This window comes from Tiliqua scincoides, chromosome 3, assembly GCF_035046505.1.
Source record: "Tiliqua scincoides isolate rTilSci1 chromosome 3, rTilSci1.hap2, whole genome shotgun sequence".
Lineage (NCBI taxonomy): Eukaryota > Metazoa > Chordata > Lepidosauria > Squamata > Scincidae > Tiliqua > Tiliqua scincoides.
Window position 1 is genome coordinate 146,866,888 of NC_089823.1, and position 24,076 is coordinate 146,890,963.

General features: G+C 45.6%; 1 pseudogene; it reads right to left on the reverse strand.

The window, feature by feature from the left end:
• Window positions 1–22,361: 22,361 nt before the first annotated feature.
• Window positions 22,362–23,047, reverse strand: LOC136645150 (uncharacterized; annotated as a pseudogene).
• Window positions 23,048–24,076: the final 1,029 nt, after the last annotated feature.

The window sequence follows — 24,076 nt, forward strand, 5'->3', positions numbered from 1 at the left end:
ATACCTAGTACAAGCCCTGCAACTTGTTAAGATAAAGTGGCTATCCATTGCAACCCATTTCTTTCTCTTTTTAACACATACATTGTGCCTCTGGAAAGGCAATCTTTTCAAAGGATAAGCTTACCTATGGATATTCCTTCCACTTCTCGTGCTTGTATGAATTGCCCTGTTTCTGCAGTTGTGGACTTTCTTATTTCAGGTATTTGATCCTAGAATATAATGGAACTTTTAACATGAAATATCTTCTAGAGCTGAGCCAAAATGGGTGGGTGGGTGGTAGGAGGAGGTTCACAAACATTTATGCAGCTCCCTAGAGGACTCCCTTTTTAGTGCTGGGGACTTGGGCAGCCCAATCCTATCTTGCGCTGGAAGAGGCAGGCCAGTGGGCCTGCGCTGTTTCCAGCACAAGTTTCAGGCTGCTCATGGGTCAGCCCAAGGCAAGGCAATGCTTTTCCCCTTACCCCGGGGGGGAGCAACAGCAGCCCCAATGGGGCTACTCGAATCTGTTTCACAAAAATCAGTGGTGCATATCAGAGCAGCCCAGGACTGACCCAGGCTGCCTGGGAACAGACTAAGATCCTGCATAAGTGCTGGATTATGGCCCCGCCTCCCACTCCCCACCCACCTGCCCTCCCGGAATGCCCACTGTCTGCCCTCCGCTTGCCCCACAATGCTTCTCTCCTGTCTCCTCCCTGCTCTCCCCACACCCCCTCCCCAGACCCCTGCACCAGCTGAGCTTGGTTGATGCAAACTCGCCCAGTTCAGGGCCCGAGTCAGCGTGGGAAGGCCTATGTCTCCTTATGTTGGCGAAAAAAGGGCTTTATGGCACTTTTATGATAACATTGGGCCAGCACAAGGGACTTGCATCAGCCCAAGGCTGCCTTTGGATTGCGCCCAAAATGTCACAAATATATTAATGGATGCAAAGGTATTGTTGCCAAGGCTGAGGATCTCTCCCCTACTACACTGTGCTGCAATTGCACAGCAAGATGAGGAACAATCCCTTCACTGAAACAGTACCGCAATACATGGGCAGGAGGTCTGGTCTAGAGGGTTGAGCCTCCATTTGCCTGAAGATAACATCCACAGGTCGCCAGTTCGAGGCCACTGGCACTGTGAATGGTGAGACCTTGAAGCAGCTGACAAGCTGAGTCGAGCTATTCCATCTGCTCTGAGCGTGGGAGGATGGAGGCCAGAATGTGCGACCAGATCAAGAAAGAAACATCTGAATGTTGTGGTTTCTTGAAAGACAGAAACCTTCTTTCAAATTGTAAAAATCCCTACGGGGATTTAATTTGCCTGCCTATGTAAACCGCCTTGAATAAAGTCTAAGGAGAAATCTGAGGACCAAGAAAGGCGGTATAGAAATACCTGTATTATTATTATTATTATTATTACCTTACACTTTCAGCTAGTTGGAAATCAGAGCATGGATGAAAGTCAAAAATGGATTAAAATCAAAGCAAAGCCTTATTTAGCTTGCACATTTATTTTGGCCAGTGAAAAACATAACAACTGCATGCATAACAACACATGCAAAAGCTAAATAAACAGAAATACAAGAAAAATGAGCATAGCCAAACATTGTGGAAAGTTGTATGAAATTGCATGAAAGAGGAAAGCATGTGGACAAAATTTGAAATGTGGTAATAATTGAAAGCAGTTGAAAGAGCAATGCAATGAAAGTCAAGGTATGGCTGCAATCCTAACCTCACTTTCCTGGGAATAAATCCCATTGAACACAATAGGCTTACTTCTGAGTAGATCTGATTAAGCTTGTGCCCTATGCCTGTACAATCATGTCAGCAGCATTTCTTCCACTACCCACACCAATTTAAAAGGAGGCTCAAGGATCAGCTTTGTTTATTATCGGTCATTGCATCGGGTAAATCTGATTAGCTATGTGGCACAATTACATATGCCATCAACTCCATATATAATCGTTGATTGGTTGGTGTCACTCAGAGAAGATGTCATTCCAGACCAGCAAACAAATGAGCTCTTTCTTTCTGAGCTCTTTCTGATAATGCATTGCCGTCCACTCCATCTGTTCACTATTAAGGATGTGTGCATGCCAAGAGTGCGCATATCCTTCCTCTTCCCTTCACACCTGTGTACTGCCATGTGCAGTGCAATCCAATCTTGCACTGGAACAGGCAGGCCAGGAGTCAGGCACTGTGTCCAGCGCAAGATTGGGGGCTGAAGTGGCTCAGCCAGAGGCAAGGGGAAACTCTTCCTCTTACCCCCAGGTAAGCCACCACCACCCCAATGGGTCTCCTCGGACTTGCACCACCACCTCCGGAGGTAGCATAAGTCAGAGGAGAATGGAGCAGCTTGGAGCTACTCCGTGCTGCTCAGGGAACGGGGTTGGGATCTGGCATAACAGTCGGGTTCCAGCCCCACCTACTCCCCGCCTACCCACCCCTGGGTCTGCCTGCCCTCCCCTGCCCCAGAATGCCTCCATCCCACCTCCTCCGTGGACTTGGCCGATGCAACCCACCCTGCTTGAGTTGGAGCAGAGGCTGGATTCAGCCTCTGTGGGCTGACACACGTCCCTGCACTGGCCCAGCCATCTCTTGAGGAGGCGCAAACATTCTTTATGGCATGTTTGCAACCCTCCTGGGCCAGCAAAAGAAACTTACACTGGCCCAAGGCACAGTTAGGATTGCGCTCTTAATTTCATTGGAGTGTTTTACACTATTTTAAAGTAGTATTTGAACCATGTGCAGAGGGGCAGTTTGGATGAAACACAGACACACAATTAAGTGAGCATGAGAGGATTAGTGCAAGAGGAGGGGGGGCAGGACTCATACATTTGGAATGCGCACATGTTCTTAACTGTCTTGGTCCGGTCTGGGTAGCAATGCATCATCCAAACAAACCCAAAATGGTGCCAGAGTAAGAATGGAGGGAGGAACAAGGGGCTGAAAATTGTTGTGAGTGCCTGTTTAAAAATCCAATATTTGGAGAATTTTCAGGAGGATTTTGCATTTCCTGAAGTCCCCCTTTTGCCTCAGAAATGTTCAGAGGTGAAAATTCAGTTCAGCTCTACTTGTCACATCGTGTTATTTGATGAAACCGCTGCATGCTTATCAAAAGCACATCTGAAGCAAGCTGCGTCTTCTAAGCAACGGAATAATGATGTTTGTTATCTGGGGAAAATTAAATATTTGCTCTGTTTGTTCAATGGCAACAGAACCGATGCTAAAGAAGCCCACATTCCTTGGTGTGCAGGAAGGGTTGCTCACCCTCAAAGCAGGTGTGCTTTGTTGTGGCATCTGCTGTCAGTACTGCAGAGCATGATTAGTGTTGTTTGCAGGGCCTTTTTGTACTTTATTTTCCACATAACCCTTTTTTGTTTCAAAATTGAACTACCTTTGCTGTTTCAGTAAATTAATTCCTGAATATCATTCTGCAGTACACAGGAATCTGATTTTTAAAAAGCTTTTTTCTTTAAAAAAAAATGCTAAATATTGCTTGTTAATAATCTAGTGTGAGAACACCCATCACAAATTAAAACTCTCTGCCTACCATTACATACCAGAGGTGGGAAAATCCAGTGAGGCTTTACTCAAGTAGAGTCTCAAGTTTCTTCCCTCTTTAACTCGAAAATGAGTCCTAATGGGTGGACTTTCCGAGTAGCACAGAGCATTTTGGGTACTCTAAAAGACTAGAGTCCCAAGTCTTTTTGATACACTTGTCAGGGGTGGGTGTGTAGAAGAAAAACTGAGCTGCTGCCGGTGTGTGTGTGTTGGAGTTAACTTTAAACACTTCCCTGCTGACCCCATCCTATGTGTAAACAAGGTGGGAGAGGGTGGGACAAACTGCATGAGAGCAGGGAACAGAAGTGCCAAGATGGAGGTGGGTCATGCACAACAGCTGGGAGACTTACCAGTATGACCCAATCCTTTGCAGTTCTACTGAGAAGTAGTCCCATTGCGGCCAGTCATTCAATGAGCTGTTAGAGCTATGCCATTTCTCCTAGATGGCTAGGAACTGCCTCCCCCCCCCCCCCGCCTTCTCCCCTCACTCGTCCAGGAAAAAAAAGCCTCTATCCAATGAGCATTGGTTCATTCAGAGATGGACAAGAGAACCATCAAACTCCTGCCTCCTCCCCCTCTCCTGCTTGATGCAAATCAAAACATTAACTCTTCCCTGCCTCCTAGCTGGAATTTCCCTGCTGTTCACCCGGTCTGAATGATGGTCCCACAAGGTCTTTCACACCGCAAAAAAGTAAGCAAGCACACTCAGTCACAGACAGACTCAAGTTTGCATGTGTGGGGACTGATTTCTGAGTCAGTAGCCTCAGACTCGCGTCAGTGGCAGAGTCATTGACACGCCTGACTCAAGTGTACGCAAGCAAGCAAAAAACATGTGTTTTTGCTACTTAGACTCCATGACTGCCCCCCAACTGCAGGATGCAGCACATGCCCCACTGGCACAGCTATGCCAATGCTGGAAAGATGATTAGGATTGCGCCTTAAGCCAAGAGGCAGTGTTCCTCTTTGAGTACCAAATGCTGGGGACAAAACAATGAAGACTTGTTTGTGGGCTTCCCAAAGGAACCTGGTTGGCCATTTGTTTAAAACAAGATACTAGATTAATCTTTGCTCTGATAAAGAGAAGACACATCAAGTTTCCACAAGAGAGAGAAACCACCATCCAAAAATGGGCTAGGTGGAATGACCCAAAGCAGAGGAGTCTCATTCATCCATGTAAGATTTTTTGAAGTGGCTGCACACCCACTTAGCCCACATTGTCCTGAGAGGAAAGGATGCTCAGCAAGATGTTCCTTATTACTAGGTGTTTCCCTGTGTAGGACTCAGAGATATTATGTTTTATTTCTCTTCTAATGCTGAATTAGATCCTCCCATGCTTCATTAGATCCTCCTTCATGCTTCATGATCCTCCCATGCTTTTGAAAGCTGTACATCTACAGCTATACCCATAGAGTACATTCAGGGTGCAGGCCAGATGACTGATGCTAGGCTAGGAGGCCCAGAAGTTAGAGTCATCAAATATTAGAGTTGGAAGGCACCCGGGAGTTTTATCTAGTTCAAGCCCCAGTTCAGTGAAGGCAACTGCTACAGAATCCCTGACGGGTGGACAAATATCAGTTAGTTCAGAAAGAAGATGTAACTTCAAGACTTCTGGGGAAAACATGTTCCCCCCCCCCCCATTTAAAATGAAGAGATGGAACACTTGTTTTTCTGTCCATTCAGTTCTAGTATAAAGAGCTCCTGTAAACTAAATGTGTGTTTTTGCCAAGCAAGGAATCGCTCCCTTTTTAAAATTGTTATAAATCAATATCCTTACTCAGATTCCTGAACCACAGATATTTCAGCAGCCATATTCTTATGCACATGTGAAGCTTCCCAGTGTGTTTAGATGGTTAGCTTTAACTACTACAAGCCAGGGACTATCCTTGCTGAGAAGAGAAGATTGATTGGTTCTGGTGACACCGATGTCACAATGAGCATTTTTCATAATGTTCCAATAGAGCAGCGATTTTTCAACCTTTCATCTCATGGCACACTGACAAGGCACGAAAATTATCATGGCACACCATCAGGTTTTTGGCAATTGACAAGGCACACCATGCTGCCAGTGGGGGGCTCACATCCCCCATTGGCCCTACTAATAAATGACCTTCTCCCAAATTCCTGTGGCACCCCTGTGGACTACTCATGGCACACCAGTGTGCCACAGCCCAGTGGTTGAAATAGAGGGAGATTGAACTAGCATAGATGTTCAACTGGAGAGAACAGTGGTTGGATAAAATGGTATTGGGGACAAGAATAGACCAATTGGCCAAGCTAAAGTAGACCAATTGGGCAAATCTGTACCCAAGCTGGTGTGTCATACGTAGAGGTAGCACCACTGGTTAGTCATCGTCTGTTTGCTTCATATTCCTCAAGCTGATAGCTTTGCCTACTTTGTTCAGCTTATTCAGCATCACATTCATCTCTATTGTATTGTTGCTGATAAGCACAATATTATCTGCTAACCGTAGGTTTGAGAGTTTCTTTCCATTAATCAGCAGACTCTTATGGTCCCAATCAAGTTGGCTCATGGCATGGCTGAAGAGAAGAGCTTTGGCGAGATGGTGTCACTCTGTTGAACTCCTTTTTCAATGGGGATGTACAGCTTGCTGTCAAACAGTTGGATGGTTGTTGATGTCCCGGTTGTTGATGTCAAACAGTTGGATGTTGTTGCATTGTTCTAGGACAGTGGTGCCCAAAGTTTTTGGCAAGAGGGCCACATCATCTCTTTGACACTGTTCCAGGGGCTGGGGAAAAAAAGAATTTACATTTAAAATTTGAATAAATTTACATAAGTTTACATAACTGAATATATTAAAGATGAACTTATATGAATGAATGAAGGTCTTGCAATAGTTTAAGGCCTATAAAAGGCCTTGCACAAAGCGAGGCTGGCCTTTGCTGCTGCTACTGCATCACAGATGTGAAACAGCAAGCAGTAGAGGGGGCCCTCATCCCGCAGCTCTCATGAGAGGTCAAGCAGTTGCATTAGGCCAGTGCGGGCTCCAGCAAGTCTCCGTAGGGCCAGAGGCTCATTGGAGACTGGGGGCTCCCTGAATGCCACATTGGGAGTCCTCAAGGTTCACAAGTGGCCCCAGGGCCAGGGTTTGAGCACCCCTGTTCTAGGGTGTTAACGTATGATGGGTGCAGGAGAGAGTTGAGGACGGTGTTAACGTCTACCAAGTCGAAGGCCAATATACATTACACAGTGCTTTAATTGTAGAGCATGCCATTTTATCCTCCATGTACTTTTGCTGCCTACGTTAGATTTTAACCATCCATTCTTAGAATGAGGACACATTGTACTTCAGAACACTCTATTATCTGGCCATTCAAGAGAAAGGTCTTGAAAACCTGTCCAATTTGATTTACCACAAGGAACATATTCTTTTTGCTCATGTGACGGGAGAAGCAAATTCTGTTTCACCTAAAGGTAAGTTCTCAGAAGGTTATGACCCACAGGCACAAATATGTACGTACAAGAACCTAAACCAGCCAGGAAAAAAGGCACTACTAAAAATAACTCTTCATGTTTTCTCTATATTCACACAGGATTTCAGTGCCAGCAAGCTTCCCAATGAATTCTGATACAAAGGGATGTCTTTGAGGCACACAACCTTTTGCACAGGTGGCATTGATACTTCTGCTGCATGCAGCTTTATGTATGCATTGCAGTCCCCATGCCCAAAAGATTGCTGGCCCAGGTCACACCGATACCTGCATACCCAGGTATGGATGAACCAGTCTCTTTATTTTGCCAGTACTTCTTTTCTGAAGGAAGTGTTAAGAGTGCTAACCTCACATAATGAGATAAAACACATTTCACTGATTTTAAATGTAAAGGCACTCATTATACCTATTTAACGCAGAGGTGGGTGGTAGGTGCCTCCTCCTCCTTCGTAGCCTTGTTGTTAATCTGGGGGGAAAAAATCTCAATTTTTATGCAAGAATAAACTTCTTACATGATCCCTTCTGTGACTACAGAAATCATCTTTCAGCCCAATCCTAGTGCTGGCGCAGCCAGGCTGCTTGGCCTGTGCTGTATCCAGCACTAGTTGGGAGCCAGCAGGAGGTCTTCACAGGGTAAGAGGATATTTTCCCCCTTACCCCAAGTAATGCCCCAGCCAGCCTTATGGAGCTACTCAGATCTCTGTCAGCTATTTAGCTGGCAGAAGTCCATGTTGCTCCATGTAAGGCTGCCTCGCCTGGGAAGGGGGTTAGGTGCATGCAGCTTCATGTGCTACCAGAATTGTTTTTATGACTGCCAAAGCCCGTCACTGTGGCCCCGAATGCTAGTTCCAGTGGTGGAAAAACCCACTAGGATTGGGCTGAATGTGGTTGTGAACTCTGGCAGCCCAGGGTGGCTCAAAAGGGGCTGTTCAGAGCTGCTGCCGACGGCAGCCAGATGTGAAGACGCCTTTTAATGATGTCATCACCAGGCACTGCTAGTCAGTGGGCCACTGTCAGCAACACAGCTGACAGCAATCCCTGTGTGAAAAGTGGCTAGGCAGCTGGTGCCAGCCCTTTAAAGGAGCTGTAGACACAGAAGGAGAAAGGCTGAAGGGAAAAGAAAGAGTGGGTGAACTGGACCATTTGGGGAGAGGAGACACAAAGGGGGAATGAAGGAGGGGACTGAGAAAGAGAGCGGAGCGGAGCTAGAAAGAAGGAAGGAAGGGAAGAAACTGGGGGAACCAAGGGGGAAACCGTCTCTAGCTCAGAGTATTCTACCTGATCTCCAAGTAGAGCAAGGCCAGCCAGAGAAGGCCACAAGTACACCTTCCTTCATAACCCTCTCTGGTGTGGGTTGATCTGACAGACTCAGTGTTTGGTCTGAGGCTAACCAGGCAGGTCAGCTGGGCCTTAAGCTGTCCTTACCTGCCAATAAGTAATTGGGGTGGTGGTGTGTGCAGCCAGGTCACCTCCCTAGAAGGAAGCAGATGTGGGGCTGAAGCAACTACAGACATCCCTAATGGAACATGCCCCAGGAACCTTGTTTAATTTACCCAGAGGAAGGTGCCATGCCCACAGCAGTTCACAAAGCAAAATAAATACCATATTAGGTACAAAAGGGCCAAATTTAGATCTCTGTACTTCGTCACGAAGTTACCACAAAAATACTCTCAATGAAAGCTAGAACGGAAGCAATCATCCTTAGGAGAACATACTTCATATCTGAATGTGCCAACCAGTAAAAGGTGTTTATCTACAGCCACCAAAATGTAGTAGAAATGGATGACTCAGATAAATGACTCACAGCTGTGACTAAACTTGTCCTGTCAGGGTCTCTCTTTCAAAACTGGAGCTTTGTACCATCTCAGCAAATCATATGCCTGTCCAAATCTTCTTGGACTCCAAATCTGTGAAGATTAGCCATCTTCTGACATTTTACAGTGCTTTGAAAAAGAAGGCATAGAACACAGACGTGAACTGAGATTATGAGCAACTATTTCTACAGCGTTAATAGCCGAGTTTGATGTGACATTTGGCACAATAGTGGCTGATTAACAACCCCATGCTCGGACAAGGTGACTGGGGGTGCAGAACACATCTCTTGAGTCATCTTACTTCCATTTTGTGGAAAGTGCAATTTGTTGCTGAGTCATGCTGGCAGCCTCGTTGTGAACATCACTATGAACTTGGCTATGGACTTAAACTTGACTTGTCCAGCCCTTTCATTCAGGGAGGGCAGGTAAGAACAGTCCCATCACCCCCATTCCTCTGTTTCAGACCATCTGTGGTTGTTCCTCAGAACTAGCCTTATCACTGTTCAACTCAGTGGTTCTGCACAGTGAGCTGACATTGCTTCAGCTTAAATGGGTCTGTACATTAGGAACACATGGCTAATACGCTACATTGTCAGCTCTACGTACTGTGCTGATAACATTGCAATAGCCATCATTATACAGTACTTTAACAGCAGCAAATTTGGGTGCTTGAGTGCCTAGCCAATAGGAAGCCAAACAGGGCCACCCAGAAAAAGGTAATGGACATACTCCAGAAAATCTCTAGGTAAGCAGATGTACATAATGTTGGGAGCACAACCGCGGGCATGCAGTGGCAACTGCTGCTGCAAGCCATGCACACTGGGCCCAGGAATGATCCATGACCCTCCTTAACACTGTATCACATCTGGGAGGAAACTGACCTGCTACAGTAGCTCTTTGGCTTGTGGATCCAATAAGGACTGTATAGGAGCTCAGGGACACAGCTGAGGGGCTATAGCTCCTACAGAAGTTTATTTTGGTGCACACCGGACACTACCCATTCTAGTGTGACTCTAACAACAATGCTAATTTTCTGCAATGATTTGCTACCCTTCAAAGATTTTAGAGAGACTGAGAAGTGTTTGGTTTTCCGTATTACTTTATCTAGCTGCCAAACCCACGTGGCTGGGTAGACCTTGCATTTTAATCTCAATTGTTAGCCGCCCTGGGTGCCCTTTGGGGAAAAAGGCAGAATATAAATTCAATCAATCAATCAAATAGACCTGGGCTCTGCATCAAGAAACCTGGTCGACCAGGGCTTCCAAGACTATCCTGGCTGTCAGCACCCTCCCCCTGCCTTATTTTGTCTCCCATTCCGCCTGCTACTATTGCCCCCTCCCCCTTTGGGAAGGGGCCCAAAAGAAACTTTGTACCCCCTGCTAAAATTCTTCTCAGAGACCCTGGAATGTTGTGCCAGAAAAACCACAACAGCAGGTGAGAACTGGGGATTGATCTGCTTGAGTCTATAAGAGCGTCTAGTATCCAGGAAGCAGGCATTACCAGTGCACCACGATCCCCAAACCCAAAGGGTTCCTTCCTTCCCCAGTTCCCTACTCTTAGTGGTTTCCCCCTTTTTCTCTGGGACCACAGCCTCACCCCCCACTAGGCTTTTTGCCTCTTCACCATTTTCTTCCTTTCCTTCCCTTCCATTTATTAGTTTTTCAGCAGTTGCCCTTGCTTCTTGGTACCACTGCTGCTTCCTCATCCTCTCTTCCCCTCCTCTATCCCCAGGTGACTCCCTAGTATCCCTGGTGACTCTGCTGCTATCATTTCTCCCTCCCTCCTCTCCCTACTCCCATCTCCCTACTTCAGCAGATGGTGGGAACAGGGACCTGAACAAGGATGAAGTGGAGACATCAACTAGAGTGACATTGCTCAGGTTCCTGGTCACAGCAGAAGAAAGGTCTATCAATTCACCTTGAGTGAGTCCCCATTTAGATATCTAGGTATATGGGACCCCCCAAATAGTCAAAACATTATGGCAGTGGTTCTCAAAATTTGAGGGAGCTTTACTCCCTCAATATGTTCTTGCGGGGGAGGGGCGAGGGCAGAGACATGATCCCCAGGATCGCACCGCTAAGGGAGGGTTGCTTGTGACTTACTTTATGAAGACAGTGCTGCAGCAGGCTGCAGGAGGTGTGGGGAGCCCTGCACAGCGCTCCCCAAGGCTTGGAACTTTCACTGAAAGTGGGTGCAAAGCGCCTCCTGCAAAACGGAAGTGCTTTGCGCCTGCTTTCTCTGAACGTTCCAAGCCTCGGGGAGTGCTGCAGAGGGCTGCGCAGGACTTCCCACACCTCCTGCAGCCCTGTCTTCATAAAGTCACAAGCACCCCCCACGCCCCCCCAATACAGGCGCAATCCTGGGGATTGCTTCCCTGCCTCTCCCCTTCCCCCACCCCTTAATGGAATGGGGGAACCTTTACACGAACTGGTGGGTCTTGAGAACCACTGCATCATGGCATACAACCATAATATATTATTGCAAGAAGTAGCACAGAACCTGAAAAGATGGTCCAAGTTCAAAGCATATAGGTTGGGTAGGTTGACAGCCCTGGAATTGAATGTGCTAATCTGAATTTTGTACCTCTTACTGAGTATTCCTTTACAAGTCACAATCTCTTTGCTAGAGTCATTTTGCCAAGAATCCAGTAGTTTATCCAGCAAAAGAAACCTCCTCAAGTTGCGGCAAAAACTTTATATAAAGATTCTCGCAACAGCAGCCATCCATTTCCTTTAATCAAGAAATGTTATCAAGCTCCCTTGCTGAACCAGTTAATGGTCTTGTTTACCACCAACAGAATTCTGTGCCAGACCATATCTGATCTTTTTACGGATACATCATGGCATTGCACTAAGGCAGTGATTTTCAACCATTGTGCCATGGCACACTGGTGTGCTGCGGATGATCTGCAGGTGTGCTGCAGGACTTTGGGGAAGGGTCATTTATTAGCAGGGTAATTGGGGGATTTGAGCTCCCTACCAGCAGCATGATGTGCCTTGTCAATGGTCAAAAAACTGATGGTCCGCCTTGACCATTTTAGCGCATTATCTGTGTGCCGTGAGATGAAAAAGGCTGAAAATTGCTGCAATAAGGCAAAAAGATAAATGCTCAAAGAAAATACCTCCACAGTACCTGAAGTGTCAAAATGTTCACGGAGAACTTCTGAACAATTGCCCATGCAATTTCCTTTATTATAATATAGAAATAGATTGCAAGAATTTGTTGTGCAACAAGATGGGCACAGCATGAGTTCACCAAACCCTGAACAAAAAGACAGCATGGAAACTACAACAACATTAAATCAGGAAAGGGGGTGTGTGACAGATTTCCTGGGTCCAATTCCTGCAAGGGAAGGAAGACAGACAAAAATTTTATCTCTAGGTGGAGTTAGTTCATTGCTGAAATAATACCATTCAGGGAATGTGAAACTCCTCACTCTCCTGAGTGTCATCTGACTTGACTTCTTGGCAACAGGAGGAGTAACAATATTTTTTTAAAAGCAGGAACATTATTATTTATCATCTTGTCATCTGTGAGATAACAAGCTGTACCAGCTGAAATTCCCTCTTCTATACAATTGTTAAAGGTGCAGGATCCCTAAAGTTGAAAGTTTGCCCACCCGATTTAGAAAAACCTTAAACCATATGCATTAGCAAAGGTAACATGGTAAATGGCTCAGGTTGTGGATATCAGATTGGAATTTTTTTGTTCTTTTTCTATTGTCCAATTTAACTCTAGCATTTTGGTCAGGTTTATAGGATTTTATTTAGTTTGAATTGCATTTAGAACCTAAATCACGGCATTCTATTTGATCTAGCATCTCTGTTTGCGTTAGTTCTGTTCAAGGACAGCAGATTGCCTCATGTGAATTTAGAAGAACCTGTGTGGATTTGGTTTATAATTTCAGTATTTTGTATTTGGTTGGATTATAAGGCCTGCAACTGCTTAATTTCTTATAATGCAAAAGAAAGAAACCAGCGATACTTACCACTAGGTAAGCACTTTATAAACCTAAGATGCCAGCCTTCAATAAAATCAGGATTAACCTACCTTAAATCCAAACACTATGGCATAATTGGCAGCAAATCAGGCAGCAAGGGATTTCAGCCCTGGCCCCTTTATAATGTTGCTCTCAACTTTAATGCCAATGAATTTTGAGTGTCCACTACTTTCATCAAATCCTAGATACAATCCGAAGTGTGGTTGTTGCTATTAAATGCTTGCAGAAGAAGGAAAAAAATCTCTCATCCTCTGACACATTTATTATCTACTAAAGCAAGGTATACTTGCCAAATTATGTAAAAGTTCTGCATGAAGGAACAATCAATCACCCCAGCAATACCCCCAAGACCAATAAGCAGCCCCAGTGATCATCAATTATTCACAGCATGAAAGCATGATGTGCTACCACATAGGACTAGCTCATATTTCTATATACAAAATACATTTGGGAACTAGAGGGTTTGATTTAACCCACCAGTTCTCACACTCTAGGTTACCAGGGCCACTGTCAGATAAACCCAGCAAGGTTTAATAGGTGGCAAGGCCCATTCATGGGAGGAACAGGAGACTTGCTGTTTTGCCAAATCCCCAGTCCAAGCTTTACTTAGAGAACCTATGCCCACTGTTAAGCTAATTAGCTCTCCCCCCCCCGTATTCCCCAACAATGGCCCCATTTCTGCACTGTAGCACTGCTGAACCCCACCATCAGTGTAGATTGCCTGTTCAACCTGCAGAGATCCTCCTTCTGCCTCTCCTGCCAGCAGCTTCTCAAACTACCACAGCAACAACTTGGTTCTCAGCAGGTCTTGGAAGTGGTAGACACACACCAATCTCTGTTCCAGCAGTCCTCAGAAGTCCATTTGCCCATCTGTCCATCAGTCAGTCAGCAAGTCCAGTAGTCCATTCATTCCTCAGTGCATTGATCTGTCAGTTTATTCCCCCTCCTCCAAGCTCCTTCCTTCTGCTCTCTCAATCTCTCCAAACTCCTTCCTTCAATACCCACAACACTTTTCCTTCCTGCAAGTGGTGCTTTTAACCCTGAGGGCCTTTATGCCTCCAAGTGGCTGCAGCTGGGCAGCACACTCACAGCCATCTAAGGCCCTGGTGTTAACCCCATGCTTGCCTGCCAGAGCAAGGGGCCACTTTTGGCACCACACTCTATCTCCTTGAGGGATCTTGTGCATTTCCATTATACCTGCCTAGCTGGATCAGACCAAAGGTCCATCTAATCCAGCATTGTTTTCATTGTCAGATGCTTCTGGGAAATTCACAAGCAGGACATGCTGAGGTTAGCTGCTCTGTTCTTTGATCCTCTGAGGTACACTGAATATGGAGTCTCCATTTAATTATCATGACTATTAGCCATAAATTGCCCTATCTTCCATGGATTTGATGAATTCTTTCGGAAAATCATTTAGGCTAGTAAGCAGCACCTAGTGTTGCTGTAGGGAATTCCACACATTGTCAGGGTTGCGGGTGAAATGCTAGGGACCAAAGTCTACATGGAAGCATCCTTCTTCTGAATCCCTGATTCTGTGAAGGGGCAATTCGCATGTCCTCAGAAACACCTTCATCTGCTCTTGCTTCTTGGGTTCCAGGGTTGATCCTTATAACTAAAACCAGAAGAACCCTTGTGATGTATGGCACTAATTAAGCTGTCAAAGAAGCTCTTCTAGAGGGGAACCTAATACAGGACTGTATCTCCCTGTATCCATAGGGGGTACATTCCCAGCCGCCGCCCCCTGATACCGAAACCACAGCAAAAAAAGGAACCCTATACTTACAGTGGTGCCAAGCACTCACCACTCTTCCTTTTCAGCTAGAACGTTAGAGAATAATAATAATAATAATAATAATAATAATAAAACTTTATTTTTATCCCACCCTTCTCCCTAAGGGGACCCAGGGCGGCTAACAACATATTAAAAAAACAGATTTTAAAAACATTAATACAAGCAGATAAAAACATTTAAAAACACACTACAGAGGCCATAAAAACAGTAGTCAGATTAAAAGAGTAAAAGAGCAGATCACGAGGAGGGTCATCTGTGAGATAACAAGCTGTACCAGCTGAAATTCCCTCTTCTATTCAATTGTTAAAGGTCCAGGATCCCTAAAGTTGAAAGTTTGCCCACCCCTGATTTAGAAAAACCCTAGATTTAAACCATATGCATTAGCAAAGGTAACATGGTAAATGGCTCAGGTTGTGGATATCAGATTCATTGGGTTATTAGATTGGAATTTTTTTTGTTCTTTTTCTATTGTCCAATTTAACTCTAGCATTTTGGTCAGGTTTATAGGATTTTATTTAGTTGAATTGCATTTAGAACCTAAATCATGGCATTCTATCATCTCTGTTTGCGTTAGTTCTGTTCAAGGACAGCAAATTGCCTCATATGAATTTAGAAGAACCTGTGTGGATTTGGTTTGCAATTTCAGTATTTTGTATTTGGTTGGATTATAAGGCCTGCAACTGCTTAATTTCAGACGCAGTCTGCCAGAACACTAACTTCCTGCTTTCTATTAGCATTCTCTTGGTCTTCCTTCTCTAGTGTTCCAGCAGACTGCTTCTCAAGTTCCTCCTCTAGCATTCTGTAACAGGCTGCAAAGGAAGGGAAATGAGTGCTTGGCACCAAAGGAAAACAGTTAAGTAATGGGTGCAAGTGGGCAAAGAACTGCAGATAAGTGAATCCGCGGATATGGAATCTGAAGATTGGGGGAGGGCACAGCAGTACATGCAATATGTCAAAAGTGTTTTTATTGTTCCAATAGATATGATGAGCCAAAATGGTGTAGTGGCTGGCATGCCAGAGTTGGATTGAGAAGCCCTAGATTTAAAACCCCAGTCAGAAGCTCAGAAGGTGATTTTAGGACAGTCAGCCTACCACAAACAGGCTAATCCTATGGGTACCTTCTGCTGACAGAACTATGTGTTCTGTCAGTGGAAGGCCCATTCCATCAATGCTGTTGCAGCAGCAACACACGCAAAGGTAAAAGGCTGACAACTGTGCACGCGTGCCAGTGGAGTGCCCAGCTACTGCCAGAGAAGGTGAGTTGGCGCAAAGGGTGGGTTGTGGGCGGGGAAGGGGATGATCAGGGTGGAGAGGGGGAGGATTGTGGAAGGAATCAGGGATACCAGAAGGCATGTCAGGGGGGCAGATATTGGTGGCATAGGCACTGCCAGTATCCTATGCCCCCACCTGACCTTGCCATACCCTCTTGGGTCCACTTGGACTTGCGCCAGTCAAAGAGCTGGCACAGTTCTGAGTACACCCATCAGCAACCAAGGCCTGGCTGAATAGGTAAATAAGAATTGCGTTTCCTTTCCTCTCTGTTACATCATGGATCTCTGTTACACCATGGTCTCTGGCTGGCCCATGATTTAGCGGAGGCTGTGTCAGAACAGCTGTACCCCACAGGCCGGCAGAGGATAGGATTGGGTTGTGAGCTGTTCTAAAGAAAAGGTGGGGAGGGGGACCATGAATGTTGCCCTGAGTTCCTCGAGGACAAAGTAGAATAAAATGCAACAAAATACATTGAAGCACATTACTGAAGTGAAGGACGAGGAAAATGCAGCAGCAATTCCCTCTCTCATGTCAAAGTGAGAACAGGCAAAAGTATTGCAGGACAGAAATAATGTTAGACTGAAATAAATATTTGTTGTAACACCAACTGAAAAACATAGCTGATACGCCATCATTCAAGACTGAAACAACATGCAGATACAGTATCTATTTCGTATTTAATTTTTGGCTATGTTTTCTGTAGCCTATTATAAGGGTGGTATTTTTGATCTTTTTAAAAACAACATGTTTGTTATGTTTTGCGTTACGCCATAGCTACTGAGATTTCTATTTGTTCCCAACTTCAAAGACATAGTAATTAAAGTGACAAAGTACAGGCATATCAACCAATGCTACAAAAGTGTGTTCTCCAAACTTCTGATTGCTAAGCCATATTTCCTTTCTAAGTTGAAACTGGAAGCTCCGTTCTTCAGTCTTAACCATGAAGGGGCTTATTTTTAAAGTGGGTAAAGGTAACTACTGCTTGCCTGCAGAGGAGCTCATGCCTGAGCAAGCCACTGTTCTGAACAGCCCTGCTTAGAAGGCAGCAAGGTCAGAGTGCCAACTCATGCAGAGACACAACATGTGGTTCCAAGATACTGTCTGTAGCTAGAATGGTGTGTAGGCAGAAACAGTTTGTTCTACTAAACTTTTGTGACTTGCAAAACATCCTTTGCTTCCACCATATGCAGTCTTAAAGGCACTGGCAGAGTTTCCCTGTCTCTTCAGATCCTTGGAAGAAAAGCACTGGAGGGGAAATGGAAGATTAGAAATGCAAATTTGCCTTTGTGTCAGGTTCTAAAGCAGTATTTCAAAATACTGCCAAAGATGAAAGTATGTGAGTTACACTGGAAAACTGAGCCCCTTCTACAGCCTGATTGTAGGTGTGTTTGCTCAGAAGCAGACACCATTGATTTCAATGGTGTGCCTAGAACTGCTTCTCTAAAGGGAGATAATTCTGCTGCATGTTTGCATTAGGATTCATTCAATGATCCAATCATATCTGGTGAACAGAGCCAGCTGAATTCCCTGCCCTCGGTGGAGGCGGACAGGAAGAATGGAAGGTCAGATCAACAAAACATGTAGTGCCACAGCCTCCTCTTCAGGTGGGAACTATCTATTTCATGTGATGCGGCAGAAGTATCTCATAGCATACAAATCTGCTCTAGCATATGGTTTGCTATTTGCTGTGGTTCGTCCTGGACCAGATTCTGCTTTAATTCCACATATAAGTATATAGGTAGTGGCCCCATCTGTCAAGTGCGTGCCCCAACGAGTGATGTGTTCAATCAGGGGGATCCAGGTTAGCATCACAATATAGACTCCAATGCATCCAGCATGCGTCCTTGCACAGATCGTCCTTGCTGCTTTTCATTACATGAAAATGGAATTTCAAAAATTGCCCTGTTACATTGAATAGCCTAATCTGCAGGGGACAAGTAGATATCCCATGATAAAAAAAAAAATACAAGCTTGAATCAAATTACTGGAAAAAGCATAGAGAGCCATTTTCCTCTGTTCTGGAGCTCTTTGGATGGTACTACTCACAGCCATAAGTTTCCCTTCTTTATAAAGGCCTCATTCTAATAAACAGCAGATGTGGTGAGCAGCCTGTAGACTACATCATGTCAGGCTGCCAGTAAAGGCTCATGCAGCTGAATGCTATCCCATCTAAAGAAAATGCTCTATACATAGAAGACCAGAAGCCAGGGAGAAGGGTTCCAATCTAGCTTTTTCACTGATGTGCTAGTTTTGTATGTGCAAAACTACATGTATGGAGAAGTGTGCATGCAGGCATGAGAGCTTCTGCCTGCTGTCTGGAGTGCTACAGCTCAGGCAGAGCTTTTCCTCTCTCTCTCTCTCTCTCTCTCTCTGTATAAAACTAGGTTTAGGATAAAATTGTATGCTCACAGCAGCAAGTTCCACTGAAATCAGCAGGATTTCATACACAGGACAAGGGTGCAGATAGAGCTGGTTTCTAGTGCAATTTACATGCCTCCACAGGTTGATAATATTTTTAAATACCTTTTAAAACCTGGCACAAAGGGAGGTTGTGTTTCCACTTTTTCTTTTCTAAAGACCTTTCTTCAAAAAGATCTGCTGAGATAAGGAATCTGTGCCAGGACTTTGAGACGTATTGATCATATGTGGTGGGAGAAAATGATGTTTTGCAAGTCACAGAAGCTTAATGGAACAATTTATAATCTGCCTACACATCAGTGCTGTTATTCTAGCGATGAACAGCATTACAAGAAAGGAGCTCTGCAGATGTCAAAATAGACTGATTGCTCACACAAAATTACTTTCAGATATAGGGATTATATATAGGGGAATGGTCTGAAGGCACATGATGCAAGTAGCCTTGCTGAAGTGAAGAAGATGCAGATGTGGTCGGTTTCCTGATGGAAGACCTTGCGTTACATTGAAGAAAGGGTAGCTATTAAATAAACAGGAACTTTTCATGCAAATATTGCCCCATTCCTATCCCCCTTCATTAGCGGCAAGGCAGCTATGCCATTGAGGCACCTGCTGTATCCAATGGTGGGGGTGATCAGGAGGCTTCTTTTACAGCCCAAACCTATGGTTTCCCCCACCACACCATGCTGCATGCTCCCTAAGGCAGGGGTGGAGAGGGAGGCTTTGGAGAGGCAAGGAATAGTATTTCCCCTTACCTACTCATAAGCCTCCTGATCACTGATGGGTCTGCTTGGACTTGCAACAAATCTTTAGCTGGCACAAGTTCGAGGAGAGAATGGGGGCCTGTCTCGAGGCCAGCATGCCTCCCGCCCTTCCCTGTTCCACCCTTTCCCTGCCCCACCCCTGCCACCAACTCACCATCATCAGTGGGCTATGCATGTTTCTAGATCACCTTTTACAATGGCTGGAAAGTGTTCCACTGTCAGAACTCCAGTTCTGGTGGTGGAGACTATTGATAGGACCTGGCTGAAAGTAAGGGAACTTTTGTTCCCTTACCTCAAGGTAAGCCCCCTGTTGCCCTATGGTTCTACTTGGATCTGCGCCAAGTAGATCTCTTTGGGTGGTGCAAGTCTGAGTGGACCCAAGGAGGCGTGGCAAAGCAATGGTGGCAGGGCATAGGATGTTGGTGGTGCAATTGCCACCAGGATCCACCCCCTGGCCTCCCAATGACCCTGATCTCCATCCCGATCCTCCCCCTCTCCACTTTATTATTTTCCCCTCCCTCTACTGCACGCCTCCCTCACCAGCTTACAGGTGCCAGGGGATCCAGGAGAGCTGCTGTCGCACAACTGCCGTTGCTTGCCATTTGCAGCAGTGACCCAGCAGCACTCAACACCATGCTGCATTTTGCAACACCACAAATGACACTGCTCTGCTGGAATGTGAGTTTAGTTGGGGGACAGGACTGGGCACTATATATACCTTTGGTATTTTAGGTTGCAATCGTATGCACATTTGCTTGGGAACAGGCCCCATTGTAAACAGTGGGATTCACTTCCAAAGAAAATGAACAAGGTTGCAGTGACCACATAAGTGTTAATTAGTTCTTCCCACTCAGAATTGGGGACTAGAATTCCTGGGCCTGGCAGCTCCTCCTACTTATGCCTTTGGCCTGCTTAGGGCGCAATCCTAACCCCTTATGACAGTGCTTTCCTGCACTGGCATAGTGGTGCCAATGGGACATGTGCTGTATCTTGCAGTTGTGTGTCATCCACAGAGGCCTCCTCAAAGTAAGGGAGTGTTTGTTCCCTTACCTCAGAGCTGCATTGCCCTTATATCAGTGCTGGAAAGCATTGACATAAGGGGTTAGGATTGCGCCCTTAGGCACATGGGTCCTTCGTTCACTATCATTTCATCCTACAGAAGTGGTTCTCCTAAAAGTGAAAGGATTAAAGGATCATTTAATCCTAAAAGTGATTCTCACACTTTTAGCACTGGGACCCACTTTTTAGAATGCAAATCTGTCAGGACCCACCAGAAGTGATGTCATGACCAGAAGTGACATCATCAAGCAGGAAAATTTTTTAACAATCCTAGGGTGTAATCCTACCCACACTTACCCAGGAGTAAGTCCCATTCACTATCATTGTTAAAAGCATATACATAGTAGCCTGTTCAAAGTACAGATCTGTAACATTTCTGCAAATGTGGTCACATACCATAGTAGCATCAAGTCTAATATATTAAAAATAAAATATTGAAATGAACCTGAAATTGGCTCATGACCCACCTAGTGGGTCCCAACCTACCGTTTGAGAAACACTGCTAGACATTTCAGCCCTTGTCCCCTCCTTGCCCCTCATTTATCACCTGCTTCCTGCTTACCTATCCAGAACATCACACACTTGGTCCAGGGGACACCTCATCTATCCTCCTCCACTATAATTGGCAATGCTTTCATTGTTGCCTATCCCCTCTCTGTTGCATCAGCCTTTCCATGAGACCTGTGCACCAGCATGGCATGGGGAGGGCACGGCATTTATTTCCATCTGCAGTTTTTCCCCAGATACAGAACACTGCCCTGGGGTTATGTGGTTGTTTTATCAACATTTACTTTCCAAATGTGGCAGGAGAATGTTTTTCTGTTGTGAAAGGGTTACTATGTTATGAAAGGGTTAATAAGCACAGAACCACAGGGAAGACTGCCAGGTCCATCTCTGTCAGGTCCAACTTTCATCTACCATATATTGTAAGCCTTCTAGAATGTTCAGGACAAGCTCTATAACAGCAGGAGCCCAGGCTGAGGGGAGGGGGAGCTTTTTCCCTTAGAGGTTTTCCTAACAGGTGTCCACCAGGTGCTGCTGACTAGTGAGAAGGGGGCAGATTGCCATTTCAGTGTCTTGCCTGAAGCAGCCTTTTCTGTGGGGACCACTTGTTACAAATGTCACCCTCTCGATGTAGATAGAGTGTTACCAGTTGGGAAGGAGAGGCCTGAAAGAGCTGCGGGCTCCCAATCCTTCCTCTATGGATCCCTTCCTCTGCTCCATGTCCTTTCTCTGGTCTCCATTTTGTCGCTCTGCCTTTCCAACAGGCAGCGCAGTGGGAGTGGGGTAGCTGGAAGGAGAAGAAGACAAATGGTGGCAGCAGCCGCCACTAGGGGTAGCGGGGACTGAGAAGAATGGTAGTGGCAGCTCTGCTCATCTGCTGCCTGATGCACTGCCTCACCATGTCTCACTAGTGGGCCAGCTCAGGGTACATGCCATGGGTAGTCATGGCTAGTTAATAGCTGTCTGTGGCATATACCCTTATTACATGCTTTTTTAAAATACAAGCTGTGGAACAGGAGTTGTGGCATTTTTTTGTATGTACAATGTGGATATACAAGCTAAAAACGTAATAGGGGAAGCCTTGAATCCCATTGAAATAAAACTCCTGTGTTTATGGCATGTGCTGTTAATACAGCACCAAGAAGGTGTGAACTTTTCCTAGCTTTAAATGGGACGTGAATTTCAAAGCAAAACTGTGACTCAGTAAAAAATACCAGCCTGGATAATTAAAACATCTTCAAAAAGAGCAACAGAATCATTACTGTCATATTTTACGGGGAAACTTTAATGCAGCTCCTGTATAATTAATTTACAAGAGGAAAAGCAAAAAGGAGCAGACCTGATTCTGTGCCATCATCCAGAGGGCCAGCAACATCTTTGACCGAGCACATTCTGCTTTCTAATAATGCTCCTCCTCCTCCTCCTCTTCTTCTTCTTCTTTAGCATTTGTCCTGTGTGGTGGCAGGGTCTGCTATTTTGGATCAGAGTCGCCATTTCTCTCAGTCATGGGCTTGGTCTGGGTGTAGGCGGGTGATTTTCATATTGCTGTGCAGCATGCCAAACCAGCACTGCTTCAGTTAGCCCTTCAGTTGTTTGCCATTGACCTCCAACAGAAGGCCTTTCTGCGTCAGTGTATCACTGTCAGCACACAGAATGTGGACATACCATTGAAGCCAGGCTTCTCTCAACTTGTCGGTGATTGGAGTGAAGCTGTACCACTGCTGAATGTTGCTGTTGCAGACGTGGTCAAAACAAGTGATACCAATGATCCAACGCAGCATCTTTGTCTCCATGACACTGAGGCATCATGACATGTTTGGCTTCTCTTGTCACTGACCAGCATTTAGCTCATAGAGTACGACCAGCTGGATGACTGTTTGGTAGATCTTCACCCTGAGATGGTCACTGATCTTCTTGTCACAAAGAACACCAGCTGCGTTTATTCGCACAGTGGTCTCGTGACTCAGGCTGGTGACTCAGGCTGTGATCATCGAGCCAAGGTACTGGAATGTTTCAGCACGTGGCAGGTCCATGCTGTTTGTGCAAATTGTCCTGAGCTCACTGGGGTCTGTCGTCATGTACTCCGTCTTCTTGATGTTGAAGCGGAGGCCAAACAATGTGAGATGGTCACTCCAAGCTTGTACTTGCTGCTCAAGATCCTCCTGGTTGTGGGACGTGAGAAGAACGTCATCTGCATTGAGAAGTGTCCGGCTTTTGAGATCGTGGGTGATGACGTCCATCGCTGTGATGAATCGCAGTGGAGATAGCGCCGAGCCTTGGTGGACAACGACTGTAATGCGGAAGTCTTTCAATGTTCCAGCAATGGCCTGCACACAATTCTTTGGATCCTTGTATAAGAGCTTCACCCATCAAACAAGTTCTTCTGCCACTTCTTGGCTATACAGCATGTACCAGATGACGTCGTGCAGCATGAGATTGAATGCCTTTTCAAGGTCGATAATGCTCCTTTCCCATAATGTTTGAAACAACATAGTTGGAACTGCATATGCGATCCCTCTTCCATCTTCTCCCCCTCCATATTTTCAGTATAAGGCTTGAACAGAGCTTTGTCACACTTTGGACTTGATGCACACTTGCAAAAAAGATTAGGCAGCACTGAAATGGCTCCTGGCCCAAGCCCAATTAACTCCCCATGCAATGATGTGGCAGCGGTGGTGCAGCCTCGCCCTCTGCTGTATCATGCAGAGACTTTTTGGTTTCTGGAGGTCTCCTTGGGGTAAGGGGACATTTGTCCCCTTGGTAACAGGGTAAGTGCCTACAGCTGCTATGCATCAACCTGGACCTGCACTAGCTCAACCGCCGGCATGAGTCTGAGCTGATCCATGAAGCCAGATCAGGCCTGGGAAGGGGGTCAGGATTTGGCATGCACTGCTGCCACTGAACCCACTCCCCTCCTGGCCTTGATCCATCCTCCTCCCTGCCCCCATCACTGCCCTATTCTGGAGTTGTAAGGAATACAAAAATGATGTATATGAAACACTTTGAACTGTCAAGAGCTATATAAATGCAAAACAGCAACTCATGTTTCCATTCAAACATTTGGTTTCACAATCCTATGCATGTCTGCTGGAAGTAAATCCAGTAGCATTCAGTGAGGCTTGCTCCTAGGTATGTGCACATTGGCTTGCAGGCATCCTAGGCCACCTAAAGCTATTTTAATTTAATCTTATCTACTTCTCAACAATTTTCATGCAGTGCTCCCCAAACTGTGCATTGCCGCACCCAAGGGCACTGTGGCAAACTCACAGAGGTGCCACGGGATGTGCATGGTGACCTTTTCTTACTAGCTCTTCCCGGTGCTGCCATCTTGAGTCGTGCAAGATCTTGCACAGTTCAAGACAGTGGTGCCCAGTACCACCACAATGGGGCACTGTGGCCACAGGATGCCATGATCGTGGTAAGTTTGGGAACTGCTGGTTTTCATGAATTTGCTTTTAGGG